We start from the raw sequence: 14,479 nt of genomic DNA, 5'->3' as shown, positions 1-14,479 counted from the left end.
CCCAAATCATATCTAGGTGCATCTGTTTAGTTGCATATTTTATTCCCAATTTGATATGAACGTTGACATATAACAATTTTTAAAAAATATTTATAAAAATCTCACCAACCATATTTAACAATTACAAAGTACATCAAGTTGAAAATTGCATGATAACCTTGATCCCCATATTATCATTTTATTTACGTAATAAACACCCAATTGGCAAATGTTTCCAATTCTGTCTCATTTTCCCCTCATCTAACAGCTCAATTGCTCATTCAGTTTATTTCACGAAATTTTACTCTGGACGGCAATCTGACACAAGTATGATTTTCTGTTTCGAATAAATATTTGATAACTATCAAAGTTCATCACATTCTTTGTTTAAAACCTTTTTGTCAGCAGTATGATTTAATTTAAATATTGAATTTACTTTCAGTGCTCAATCTCAGTTTTATTCAAGAATTAAAGTAATCCGGCCGGATAAAACATTTATTCATTAATACCCACAAACTCTTCGTCGTCTCCGCTGACTAAGCAAATCTTTCACTTTCCAGGGTTTCTGAAACAGTTTGAAGTTATTCTAAAATAATTTAGTACAAAAATATACTTGTATAATTTTGAAAAAAAATACCAAACTCAAAAAAATGAAAATGCAATACATATAATCGTCTGATGTGAAATCATTGTTAAGCATGAAAGAAGAAAGATGCATTAAAAACAAGACATAATAACTCGTGTCGAAAAACCTCATCCAAAAACCTTTATTACCGCCAGCTTAAACACAAAATACATCAAAAACCATTTCAAAATCACCTTAAAAATCGGACATTAATCCCAAAAAAATACATCGTCTATGCCCAAAATCACAATACGAAAGTATGACCAGACATAAAATCTTGCACCCTGGCCGAGAATCTGTAAATCATTAAATTTCTGTGCAATCTCCACTTTCTTGGCTATGGGTTTGTCCTTGTCACATCTTATCCAGTCCTCCTGCCTTGACTCCTGTTCACTGCTCGCTCCTTCCTTCGTTTCGATAATTTTGGCCGATTCATCCGTGTTGTTGACGAAGAAAGGACATGGTTGGTTGAGACGGATGGATGAATCCGTCTTCTGTCACCCTGCCAAAGTAACAATACTCCGAGATGCTCATTAGCACGAAATGGGGTGATATGAGTGGCTATAGGGGACTCAAAATCCACTCTAAAAAATTTGCTGCTAAATATCCTTGTGTTATCACCTCTTCACAAAAATCAACAGATCTGGTGGCAAGTATGGTTACCAAATGTGTACAAAAAACACTGATGGCTGCAAAGTAAACCAACAACTTTAGTACCAAGATAAATACTTATGTATCTAATATTATTTAATTGATGTTGATGTATGTTCATTGATAAAATCATTACCACGCCAATTTGTTACCAAATTGGTAGAAAATGTTACCAGTTTGGTAATAATTTTACCAATGTAAGTGCATTAACATCAATTAGTTTTAGATATCTTGATGGTAAACCATTTGTTATATGCATAACTAATTATTTGTAACTCATTAATAAAAAATATAAGGAAACTGGTAAGAAAAAATGTGTTAATAAATTACATATAAAACCCATTGGTTGCAAAATACAACGTTGTATTACACGGCTAAAAAAATTGCAGACCGCTCAAATCAAATATTCCCGCTTGTCGGTAACACACCAATCTCCTACGGAAATTCTTAGAGTGCCCCCACACCACTGGAGATTTACTATGTCTCTCTCTCTCTCTCTGAGTAATTAAAGGAGACGCTAGTCCATCTCCGTGAACATCTTGCCGTGACAGTCAAAATTACTTGAGAACGACCCAAGTGTGTTTAACTTGAAGAAATTTAAACTTGGCCAAACCCGGAGAGAGAAAGTGGTTTTCCTTGTCAATGTCGTGGACATCGTGGGCCTCCTTAAAACAACAAATTGCGATTGGCAGGACGCTCATTAATTTGAATTTCTTCGGAAAGAGGTTGACATTAAGATGGGCTAAAATAAATTCAAGAGAGTTATTTTAATAATTAGTTCCCAAATTTAAAAAATGTTGGAGCTTGACGCCGTTTTAGAAAATCGATAAGGTTTTAGTACGACAATGAGCAAAAAGATTCCTTAAGTCATGGGTTCTGGGTTCAAGTAACGAGTTTTTTGCATATTAAAATCCGAAAAACACTGCTTTTTAATCATGAATTTCTAACATATAGTATTTACATTCATGTTTTTAATTATGAAGATTCCTGTCTTGACGTGAATAAACCCAATTTCATGGACTCGTATCAAAAATATGCTGGTTACAAAATATTCTGTAATATCTAGACTTGATAACCCTGAACTTTGCATAATTCTCAAATTTTCTACCACACCTCCACAATTTTTAAGATATCATCATGACAAATTTGAGTGAGATTAAACATGTCCTGTTTTATCTCATTTTCTGTACATTATGCAGAATGGACATACCTAATGTCAGTATACATTCATATTTTATTCCCAATTTAATATGAACGTTGATATACAGCAATTTTTTTTATAAATATTTATAAAAACGTATTGTACAGGTAAAGTATAATGTGCAACGAAAAATGGGACGTAAAAAATCGTCAAGAAGAGGTTGTGGCCGTGTCGATTAAGTTTAAAATTAAAATTAAAATTTTTATAAATTTTACAAACGCTGATAAGCATTTTAATTTTATAGCCAAATTCAAAGAAGTTTTATTTCCTTTCGTTCGGACGGAAGAATAAGTTATTTATGTATAATTTAATGAATAATCAAACGCTCTCCTAATTTAACTAAAAGTTTGGGAGACGACATTTGTCACCTTGATTTTGTGCAGTACAATTTACATATTTCAAATTCATGAAATCTGTTTATTTTGAGTAATCTGATTTATTATTAATATTTCAGTTAAAAGTATTTTCAGAATAATAAAGTCGTCATAAAACAACAATTTTTTTTTCTGGGAAAGAATACATAATTTCAATAGGAAAATTATGTTTTTTTACACATTCTACAAGTTGTGTTGCAAATTAAGATTTGAATCCAATTATTCAATCCATGAAAATACTTAAATACTTATTTTGTCGGTTATTCCAGTTTTTGAAACCAACTTCCTGCAAATTAAATTTAATATTACGTAAAGTTTTGTAGGCAGGATGTGTTTTATTTCAATTTTAGAACATTCTAGTAACACGTGCTTCATTTTATTTTGCAAATATTTTTCTATAGATGACCTTGATTAATTGTACTTAATTACCAAGGAACTAAGTACGAAATATTTCTTAGAAAAAGGTTTCCCTGTTTTGCTAAAATAATGTTCTGACACAAAAATTGACACAAATTTATAACGTAACCAAAATGTGGTTTGATTTCCTTCCTGTAAAAATTCATACATAAAACTGGCCCATTGCAAATCGTAATCACATTCTTGAATTGCTAAACTTCTCGTTCCTAGAAAAATATAACAATAAATTTGAACTATTTATTTAAATTTTTCGAACAATTTCTGATCATGGGGAAATATCTGTATTTCATTGCTGTAATTGTCGCTATAATTTTTGTAGCTTGTGAAGCACAAAAATGGGAAAGTGGAAAAGGTAAAAGTACGGAAATTTAAGAACAATTCAGTATCGATCAATTTCGTAATTTGGGAGAAATATATGTTTAGAATGAATGGACAATTTTGTATAAAATTTAAAACCAGGTGGTAAGCAAAAGATAACCAACTGGTAACAACTCTGACAAAATTGGTAGTTATAATCTGTTACTGCGAAATGAGATCTTAACATCAGAAAATAAATCTTAGCCTACGTACTGTCAAATTTTATCTAAAATTCTCCAAATTTCACTTTCAGATTACACGTGCACTATGGACAAGGAAGATTTCTCTTTTTACGACGGATGCAATTGGAGCACTTGTCCGTGCGATGAAAAATCCACCTTCATTTGTTCATCGACATTGAAATATTGTTACGGCGTAGACGAAAATGCTTCGGTAGGATTGAAGGAATTTGCAAGAAATTCCTGCTGTACTGTTGCAAAATAAGGTTAAATTTGAAAAGCTGAAATTTGGATATTGAACAGAAATTAAGTTTAAAGATACAATATCGGTAAAAAAATTGCTTTAAATCGGTGAAATTGTGTCCGCATGTTAAAATATTGTTCAATCCAATACGAGCCTGGCTAATAAAAAAGATTTGTAAAATTACCATTTTATTATTATGCATCACATCTTTCTTAAATATTTCAATGTTAGAAGATCATTAAAAGTTATAATTAAATCATACATTAATTATTACCACCGAACTAGCTCCCGAATTATACATTGTAAATTAGCTTAATTTAAATTATTTTGCAAACATTCTTATCTAAATTAGCTAAATTTAAATTATTTTGCAAACATTCTTATCTAAATTAGCTAAATTTAAATTATTTTGCAAACATTCTTATCTAAATTAGCTAAATTTAAATTATTTTGCAAACATTCTTATCTAAATTAGCTAAATTTAAATTATTTTGCAAACATTCTTATCTAAATTAGCTAAATTTAAATTATTTTGCAAACATTCTTATCTAAATTAGCTAAATTTAAATTATTTTGCAAACATTCTTATCTAAATTAGCTAAATTTAAATTATTTTGCAAACATTCTTATCTAAATTAGCTAAATTTAAATTATTTTGCAAACATTCTTATCTAAATTAGCTAAATTTAAATTATTTTGCAAACATTCTTATCTAAATTAGCTAAATTTAAATTATTTTGCAAACATTCTTATCTAAATTAGCTAAATTTAAATTATTTTGCAAACATTCTTATCTAAATTAGCTAAATTTAAATTATTTTGCAAACATTCTTATCTAAATTAGCTAAATTTAAATTATTTTGCAAACATTCTTATCTAAATTAGCTAAATTTAAATTATTTTGCAAACATTCTTATCTAAATTAGCTAAATTTAAATTATTTTGCAAACATTCTTATCTAAATTAGCTAAATTTAAATTATTTTGCAAACATTCTTATCTAAATTAGCTTAATTTAAATTATTTTGCAAACATTCTTATCTAAATTAGCTAAATTTAAATTATTTTGCAAACATTCTTATCTAAATTAGCTAAATTTAAATTATTTTGCAAACATTCTTATCTAAATTAGCTAAATTTAAATTATTTTGCAAACATTCTTATCTAAATTAGCTAAATTTAAATTATTTTGCAAACATTCTTATCTAAATTAGCTAAATTTAAATTATTTTGCAAACATTCTTATCTAAATTAGCTAAATTTAAATTATTTTGCAAACATTCTTATCTAAATTAGCTTAATTTAAATTATTTTGCAAACATTCTTATCTAAATTAGCTAAATTTAAATTATTTTGCAAACATTCTTATCTAAATTAGCTAAATTTAAATTATTTTGCAAACATTCTTATCTAAATTAGCTAAATTTAAATTATTTTGCAAACATGCTTATCTATATACGGCATTTCACCTATTACAAATTTAGAAATCAAACGCCGCATCTCTAAAAATCTTGCAAAATATTTACATACGTTAATAATTAATGTTTTGAATTAATTAAATTTCGAACTAATTGTAAGTATGTTCATTACTATTTTACACAAACTTATGTAATTAATAAAGCCTTCTATTCCGAAGAATAAAAATGAAGTATTTAAAATTTAAAATTATGAAGCTTTTAGACGCCGGAAGTTGAATGTTAATTTATTTTGAGGTATTGTATCACTTGTTTTATTGTAGGTTTCTGATGGAAATTTACGACTTAGAAATTAAAAAAACTTTGATTTGGAATATCTACGAAATTTGCAAATATTTTCGTATAAAACATTGAATTTTTCTAAATATCGATTAGACTTTGAGTCCCATCCGGTCCAACTTTCTCCCTTTTGCCGGCGTTGAATATCATCTCATTTACTGGTGTTAAAGCTCAACACCAAAATTTCCATTATTTTTTTTTGCAAGTCACCAACAGAATAGAATTGTCAACAAAAACGGAACGAAACAAATCCATCCCGTCCTGACGTTTCTTCATTCATTTATGTATCGTGAGAATGAATAAAAGCGTTGATTTTCATACAATACAGAAAATTCTATCCATCTTCGTCACCCAGCAAGAGAGTTGAGACGAGGCTGAAATACGTAGGGTTCCAATTTCCAAACACAAATAAATATTCTAAATTTCATCTGAAACAGGAAATAATTTAGCTTTAATAAAATTATAATTAAAAACTAAAATTTCGAATTCTTTAATTAATTTTTTTCATATTTCATATTTTCAAATTTGTGAGGTCAATAAATTATTTACTTTATTTCTCGTACAATTAGTGATGGTCATCCGATCCGGTCCAAATCGATCCGATCATGAGTCTGGAAATCGGATCGATTTGGATCGGATCCGATTTCCGGATCGGATATTGGTCTAAAGGGTCAGATAAAAAAATCCGATCCGATCCGGTCCGACGGATCGGATATTTTTCGGACCGGAGGGATAAACATTCCGTGCAATTTTCCGGGTAATCCGTTTACATATATTTTTAGATGATAGTTAAATACGTCTAGACTGCATAAATCACAATGTTACTTAATTTAAGTCAAATACAGAACCCTTATTCGGAAACTTTTCAACCAAAATCCCTCATCGCGTCGCGTTGGAAATAAATAATACAAAAATAAACAAGGAGTCGAAATGTTTAGAATTTTCACTATCCGAATCCAATCCTCATTTTCCATTGTGTATTTATTTTCCCCTAAATTCATGCAATCAACTCTTGAAATTCTATCAAACCAAACCCGTGTGAAAGTTGACTTTCACTTACATCAATACGTCAAACTAATGAACTAATTAACTTGCATAACATTGCGAAATTGTTAATTAATTAATTTAATTAAACTGATGGGAAGGTTTACTTACATACAATTTATAAATTTTACTTGTGAAATTTACCTCGAATAAATATTTCCAGAAATATTGACCAAGAAAGTTAGTTTTCCCCGGAATTTTAGTTGAACTCGGATTTTGTGATTTTCTTACGGTTCACTGAATTTTGTTGTCTTAACTTTTACATCATTAATTATCAGACCGAAACGTCGATATCATCGTTCGTGTTATCATAATTACGAAAACTTTTGTCCCTCTCATCCCATCATTACTAAAATAATTCAAGTTTTGTTAAGACAAAGTTTTGTTTGTGGGTTTTCTTGTGGTTTTTTCAAAATTTTCATGGAAATAAATGATTTCATTTTCAAAATTATGCTCACATTACACATACAACTCCATTTATGATTAAACCACACCCCCAGAGTATCTGTTAACATAAAGAACTAGTTAATATTGCTTAATTTTTAATAATGACGTTAAAACCGTAAACTACTTTAAATTCATTTAAACATAAAATCACTTAATAAATTGATCCAGATTTATAACAATGAAGCCAAAGTTACAAAAGATTTCAGTAAATAACTCAATAATTCACGCAGTCTTTGGTAACTTTTCAAAATCAATACATTATTTTTGCGTAGCTTTGACTTTTTATTCAAAAATTAAAAATTGTATTCTCATAAAAAAATAAAACAACTCACATTGATATTTGTAATCCAATAAACTACGTAAAGTGCATAAACTTGCAACAGTTTCAACAAGTTCTTAAAGACTACAAAGAAAAATTACAGATCTCGGGCGTCTCTTTAGTTTGTACCAAAATTTTCCAGACCTTACACAAGGTTACAAATATCCGAGTGAATATGCATAAAATTCAGAAACTTTCGGTCTAAATTTCTCTCCAAAATTCGTGATGACGAATGTTCAAAATTTATTTAATAATAAGAGAAAGCTCTCTGCAGTAGTTTTACAAGTCATGCCCTTCCCACCCTTTTCTAATGAATTTGTACCTTTGAAGTCGACGATGCATGTCAGAGCAATCTGTGCCCGGCCAACTTTCACCAGCCAGCCAGCCACTCGTTAAAAGTGACTAATTAATAATTACTGAAAGGGTGACACAAAGGGGGCCTCGCACTCTTTTCCTTCCAGACGACTGAAGGGAGGACAAATTTGGGCTAAAATGACACAATGTGTACAAGGAAGGGATCATTTTCAACTTTGTTAGCTAATTTGTCAAATTTGACTTCTTGTCAGGCTGGATTGTGTAGTAGGAACGTTTGGTGTCTCAATTTTGAAGAAAATCTTTATTATTAAAAGTTATGTAAGGAGCAGATTTTTTAACAAGTTTTTCAAAATTCCAATGTCAAGTATTTGATTTTTAGCTTCATCTTAAGACAATTTATCATAAATTATTAATAGTTACTACTAATTTCAAATTTGACTTCTTATGAGTTTAAATGTATTTACAAAACATATAATTTAAATATAGTTTTGCCATATTTATCTATTCATTTCTTTTTACATTCCATTTCCTATTTTATTCAACTTTCTGTCCGATTTCTCATATCGAATTTCTATGCGAATCAAAATCTACAAAATACCCATATTTCTTTTAATCAATTGTTGATTTCTTAACAATTTTTCGTCAAACATGCGCTTCTCTTATTACCTTTAATCTTGAAAATTTCGAATTTTATGTTATGATTTGATGCCATATGAGAAACTTTGGACAATTGATAAGTAAATGACTGAACTCAGATTGCCGGTGTCCTCATCAATTATTAATGAGGAAATACTTTATGAAAACGTTTGTCAACCCATTTTTCGATTTTCAAGCATTTCAAGGAAATTTCGTACTATGACGTGACGAATTTCATTTTAGTGCCAAATAAAAAGTGAACTTTAGTTGTACATATAACTTTTCTTCGTGTAAATTTTTGGGATTAAGAAAATCGTGATGAAATACATTTTCAAAACTTGAAAAATTTAGTCCAAAATTTTAGCAAATTTCACTTCTTTTTCCTTAAAATTTACGTAATCCATGTTACACTAATCCTTACGATTTAAATAAGTTTGTTATTTCAGTCCGATATTTATTCGTCTCTCGATCTTTCATTTCATTTCACTCTTCCCTCGCACATATATTTCTGAAAATGGGTCTCAATCTGGCGTCATCCTTGTTTGAAGTGGATTTAGATTTGAATGAATGGAACGACGACCCCGAGTTACAGACTGTGCATGAAACGTGGGATCGATTTTCATAGAATTTTGACCCTGCCGCCCTGAAGAGGCCGTGATCACATGCTTAACGCAGGGTCCCTTGGCGTTGAGACAGAAATAATTAAAGAGCCCGCCGACGAGACAATGAACGAGGGGGAGTCAGGCCAGGCGAAGGATTAATGAATCTTAATGAGCACTTTCACTCCTTCCAAAAAAAACCTTTACAATAATTTCATTATTTTTACCATTTTTTTAAATCCACTCCACAAAAAGGGGGAAAGAATAAAAAAATTGAAGAGGATGAGACACCGTATTTTTTCTGGAGATAAAGGTAAATCGAGAAACGATAAAAGAATTTAAGAAACTTTTAATTTTTTAAGGGGGAGAGAAAGTGTACATCTTCGTGATTTGGGAGGATTTGGCTCGATTTTTGGGTAATTTTTGCCACGAGATGTAAGAAGACGTAACATGTAAAATGGGAATGAGATTTTTGCTAGGAAAAATATTAATTTGATGTTTTGTGTTTTAAATTTCCAGTAATTTAATGTCGCTTATGTTGGCCGTGTCATTTAATTGTGAAGCACGTGTTAACTTGCAAATTAAAATTTATATTAAATTATACTAAATTTCAATTTCAATTTCAATTTCAAACATAATTAAAATTGAAGTTAAAGTTGACAACAAAAATAAAAATTTATATTAAATTAATTTAAATTTAAACTACCTAAATTAAGTAAAAATAAATCCTTAAAAATATACTGCTAAACTATTTTTCCAAATATTTTCCAAATTTTCCTAATTCTGGCGTTGTTAACAGAAATTTAAAAATTTTATAAAGCGATACATAGTAGTTTTAGATTTTTTCCTCGTCGAATGGCATATCCAAACCCTTCCAAAATATTTAAACGTAGAGAAACCGATCCTCCATCCACTTCATTATTCATTTCTCTCTTTCTCCCTTATTTCCTTGCATGCTTGTTGATTTGGATTTTCTTTTGATTAAAAGGAGAAAGAAACAGCATCTGAAAAAACTCTTTCATCCATCCATGCAGACACGAAAAGGAAGAAGTCAACTAAGGAAACTAACAATGCGATGACGCCAGCGGTCTCGCTCCGATTTTGACGAAATAACGATAATTATGTAACCTTACACAAATAATTGAACACGTGTTTCGGGATTTTTCATAATGCTCAGCTTAAACGAAATTATGACGTGATCCGTGAGCGAGAATTTCCATTTCTACCATTTTTCTCGTGAGGGAGAAAAATCCAGATTCACGCTTAGCGATTCCATCATAATTTCGTTTAAACTTAAAATGCGTGGGCATGAAGTGGTTTTCTCCCGATTTCAAATTGCTCGCACAAATTTTGAAAATTTTGAAAATTTTGAAAATGCAACAAACTAGAAATTTCGAAAAATCAAAATTTTTGAAAACCAAATTTTTCTTAAGTTACTCAATCGAATTTTCTTAAGTCACTCAATATCCGCTACAACCGAAATCACGCATCTTCATGAAAAAGTAAAAATACGGGTAGAGTTATTTCGGTTGTGGCGGAAATTGAGTAGAATAAATTTTGGAATAAATTTTAACCCAAATTAAGGATTTATCGAAATGCGGTAAATTTTCAAATTTTTATCCGGTTTCAAAAATGCATAAAGATTTTTGCACAGAATTACATTGAGTAACTTAAAAAAAATCTGGTCTTCAAAAATTTTAATTTTTCGAAATTTCTAGTTTGTTGCATTTTCAAAATTTTCAAAATTTGTGCGAGCAATTTGAAATCGGGAGAAAACCACTTCATGCCCACGCATTTTAAGTTTAAACGAAATTATGATGGAATCGCTAAGCGTCAATCTGGATTTTTCTCCCTCACGAGAAAAATGGTAGAAATGGAAATTCTCGCTCACGGATCACGTCATAATTTCGTTTAAGCTGAGCATTATGAAAAATCCCGAAACACGTGTTCAATTATTTGTGTAAGGTTACACAATTATCCTTGTTTCGTCAAAATCGGAGCGAGACCGCTGGCGTCATCGCATTGTAAGTCAAAGTGAGTAAAAAGTCAAAGGAACAGAGACGACAAAAAAGAAGGGGAAATGTAAAACATGGTGAAAGTAAGGGTATCGTATGCACGAAATCAAACCGAATCAAACTAGGGTTCGATTCGGTACAAAATTTTCATAGAAAATTTATGGACTGGTAGAATTTGGAAATTTCATTCAGAAATAAAAAAAAATGAGTTGAAAATTTCGAAAGACGAATTACTTGAAGTTGGTGGTTACCATCTTTTCTGAATTTTTGAACTTTTAGAAAGTTTAGATCAGGGTGAGATTCGTAAAAAATTCCCTAGAAAATCTGGGCTGACTGACAGAATTTGGAAATTCTATTTAGAAATAAAAAAATGAGTTGAAAATTGAAGTAATTCCATAAATAACTTAATCATGGTTGCCATCTTTTCTGAATTTTAAAACTTTTAGAAATTTTGGATCAATCATTTCAAAATCTAACCATTCAATTCACGCTGTAGTATTGAAAATTGTAAACTTTCTCTAAAGTTTGTTAAACTTCAAATGTTCCAAATTTTCGAGGATTGACGTGACTTTGATTTTCACTGAAGTGGTTAAAACCCTTTAATTCATCATATCTCATGTGCCGAAACACTGTCACGAAAAGGCTAAACATTCCGTATTTCTGTTCACGCATTTTAAAACAAGTCGCCTGCCTGGCTGCCAAGAGATATAAATGACATGACATGATGACGATAAGTGAAGTCTGACGATGAGTGTCGTGTTACTCACATTACTGCATCTCGATGACACACTCTAAACAATTCCGTGATAAAATGTGCTCTTGGAAATTTTTTTACCGTTTGGTAATTTACATATTTAAATTTCACTCCACGTTTAACTACCATTTAATGCTCGTTAATTATTCAATTTAAATATCTTACCATTTAGTATTAAACTGTCTCACTAATTTTGTAACAGTAGAATGCCAACGCGTCTACCAAAATTGTCACTTGGGTTCAATTTGTTACTAAATGATAGCAAATTTGAATATTTCGGTATTCCTATTTTATATGAAATCATAACCGCATGGATCTTATCCTATTACCATAACCGGGAGTAAATTGGTACCACATTAGTTATTAGAGTTCAATATCAGTAACAATATACAGTTCATACCGCTAATGTTCATTTATTATCATTTCCTAACTAATTATCACTCTGCGGATAACAAACCCCTTCCCAAATCAATCGACTGTTACAGTCATTTGCCGATAACAAGTTTTCACGATTTAAAGTTTTTATTATTTATACATAACCAGGTAGTTTTTCATGTCTTTGTAGAGGGACACACCAATTTATAAAAGCTTCGAAAAACAGATCGCCCAATTAAAATTAAGCCCAGCACAAGATACTGAAAATCATTTTAAAAAATCCTATAAAATAGGCAAAATTTCCATAATGATGCCAAACTTTTAAGAGTGCCCTAACTAGAAAGTGGCAAAACTCTGACATGTTTTTGTATCTGACTCTGTTTATGCATGATAAATCACATACTTTCACCGTCTCCTTTCTCTCTCTTCTCATTTCGGCTGGTTCTTGTTCCAGCACGGCTAATGGAAATGGATGGAGTGGGAAAGACGAGAATATTGCAGGCGTCTCAACTTACCATTTACATCATCATTTGGATAACTTCAACAATGAAACCTAATGCTTTCCCCCATCAGAAATGCGTGATGAGTGAAAGTATAACTTACACGATGGGGATTGGAAAAAATTGGTGAAATATTTTGTTTTATTTTTTTACCCCTGAATTGTTTAGTAAAATATGTTGTCAAGATAAGTATAGTACTGAACCTTGCATTTTTTTGCCAATTGTAAACATAGGATGGATAAATAATTCTTGAATTTTTATCTTTAAGATGTTTTTAGAGTCATTTTTAAATTAACTGAAGCATGCTAAAAAATTAGGTTTTATTTTTGTATATTATTCTTATATTTCAAAGAAGGTGTCAACTCTTACAATGTGAACTATATTTCGAAAATATATTCATTGCTAATAAATGTAACTAATCTTAAAAGATACTTCTTTATTAACAATTGTGAATTTTTGAAAATTTTGTTTTTTTCTTACTAACGTTTTCAATACGTAAATCCTTCAAAAAGAATTGTGAGTAGATTTAAGAATATACCTAGTAGAACTTGTAAATTTAAACAAGAAACAAATCCGTTAAGCAATTAAATTTGTGAAGCATTTTGCAAAATTCAAAGTTTTATTTTTATTTTTTGGATAGGTTCGACGTATTAAAAAAAATATTACGATTTATTTTAATAGCATTAGAAATCAGTTAGGTTTGCACTGTACATTTGTGTTTATGTCCGCTGCTGAATAAAATTACATTTAACATAAGTTGCAAACCAAATTGTTACCGTCTCATATTTTGTTTTTGTATTAGCAATTTTTAACTTCAGGGCTTCTAAATTGAAGGTTGCGTTCGGTAGTAAATCGTTACAAAAATGGTGGAGCATAACGTAAAAAATCAAAATTTGTTGACCATTTTCTTATTTTTTTGTATATGTACGATTTGTAAGAAATACAAAATTATTAACTTTTTTCATCTTGCAATTTTTGAAAATTTCACTGGAACACAAAGAGCAATTTTGTTGACTGATAATTCCTCAAGATCCTTCCCATTTGTGTTTGCCTGTCGTTCTTGTTGGCTGTGTAAATACGGATATAGATTTGGGAGAAGAAGGAGGAAAATGATTTCGGATATTTAATAAGTTTTTGATTTTATGATGTAGTGATGAACTGCGTGGCCTCGAGGAGTAGGGAAGTTCGCGATAGATTTATGACATGGTGAATCCATCTTGTTTTAGTCAGTGGAGGATGTAGAGAAATTGTAGAGGGCCAAACTCCTGAAAATTATTTTTGTATCTACAAATATGGAGGGATGGATTTTATCAGTATCAATATAAAAATGTGCAGTTTATGTATATTCGTGAATTAAAAATGTGACATGTAGGAAAATTATACCGATTTTTTACTAATTTGATACCACTATACAAAATCTGATTTGTTTAAAAGAAATTTATACCTTCATGTGTTTACACAGCCGCATTAAATTTGATATTTCATAAAATTATATATACAAATTAAGCACTTAGATTTCTTACATAATTAATATAAATTAATTCTTAATACATACTGTAAAAACGGGTGAAGTTTGCAGCTCTGACGTCATTTCGCTCCTCCTAGCAGGGAGGTATTGAGCAGTGTAGTGCTGGAGCCACCACCACCGCTCATGAAATAAATAAAATAACTCACTTCTGGAAATCCCAATTGGCG

At 30.3% G+C, this 14,479-nt stretch overlaps 1 long non-coding RNA gene across 1 annotated transcript; it reads left to right on the top strand.

Annotated features, from left to right (window-relative positions):
* The first annotated feature begins 3,424 nt into the window (after window positions 1-3,424).
* On the top strand, window positions 3,425-4,211 carry LOC110853408. Its single transcript, XR_002548205.1, has 2 exons — window positions 3,425-3,599; window positions 3,858-4,211. It is a non-coding gene; the product is annotated as an uncharacterized LOC110853408 (long non-coding RNA).
* Window positions 4,212-14,479: the final 10,268 nt, after the last annotated feature.

The sequence above is a fragment of the Folsomia candida genome, unplaced genomic scaffold, assembly GCF_002217175.1.
Source record: "Folsomia candida strain VU population unplaced genomic scaffold, ASM221717v1 Fcan01_Sc008, whole genome shotgun sequence".
Classification (NCBI taxonomy): domain Eukaryota; kingdom Metazoa; phylum Arthropoda; class Collembola; order Entomobryomorpha; family Isotomidae; genus Folsomia; species Folsomia candida.
Note: the sequence above shows the minus strand (reverse complement) of the source record. Positions and strands in the feature narration are given on the sequence as shown.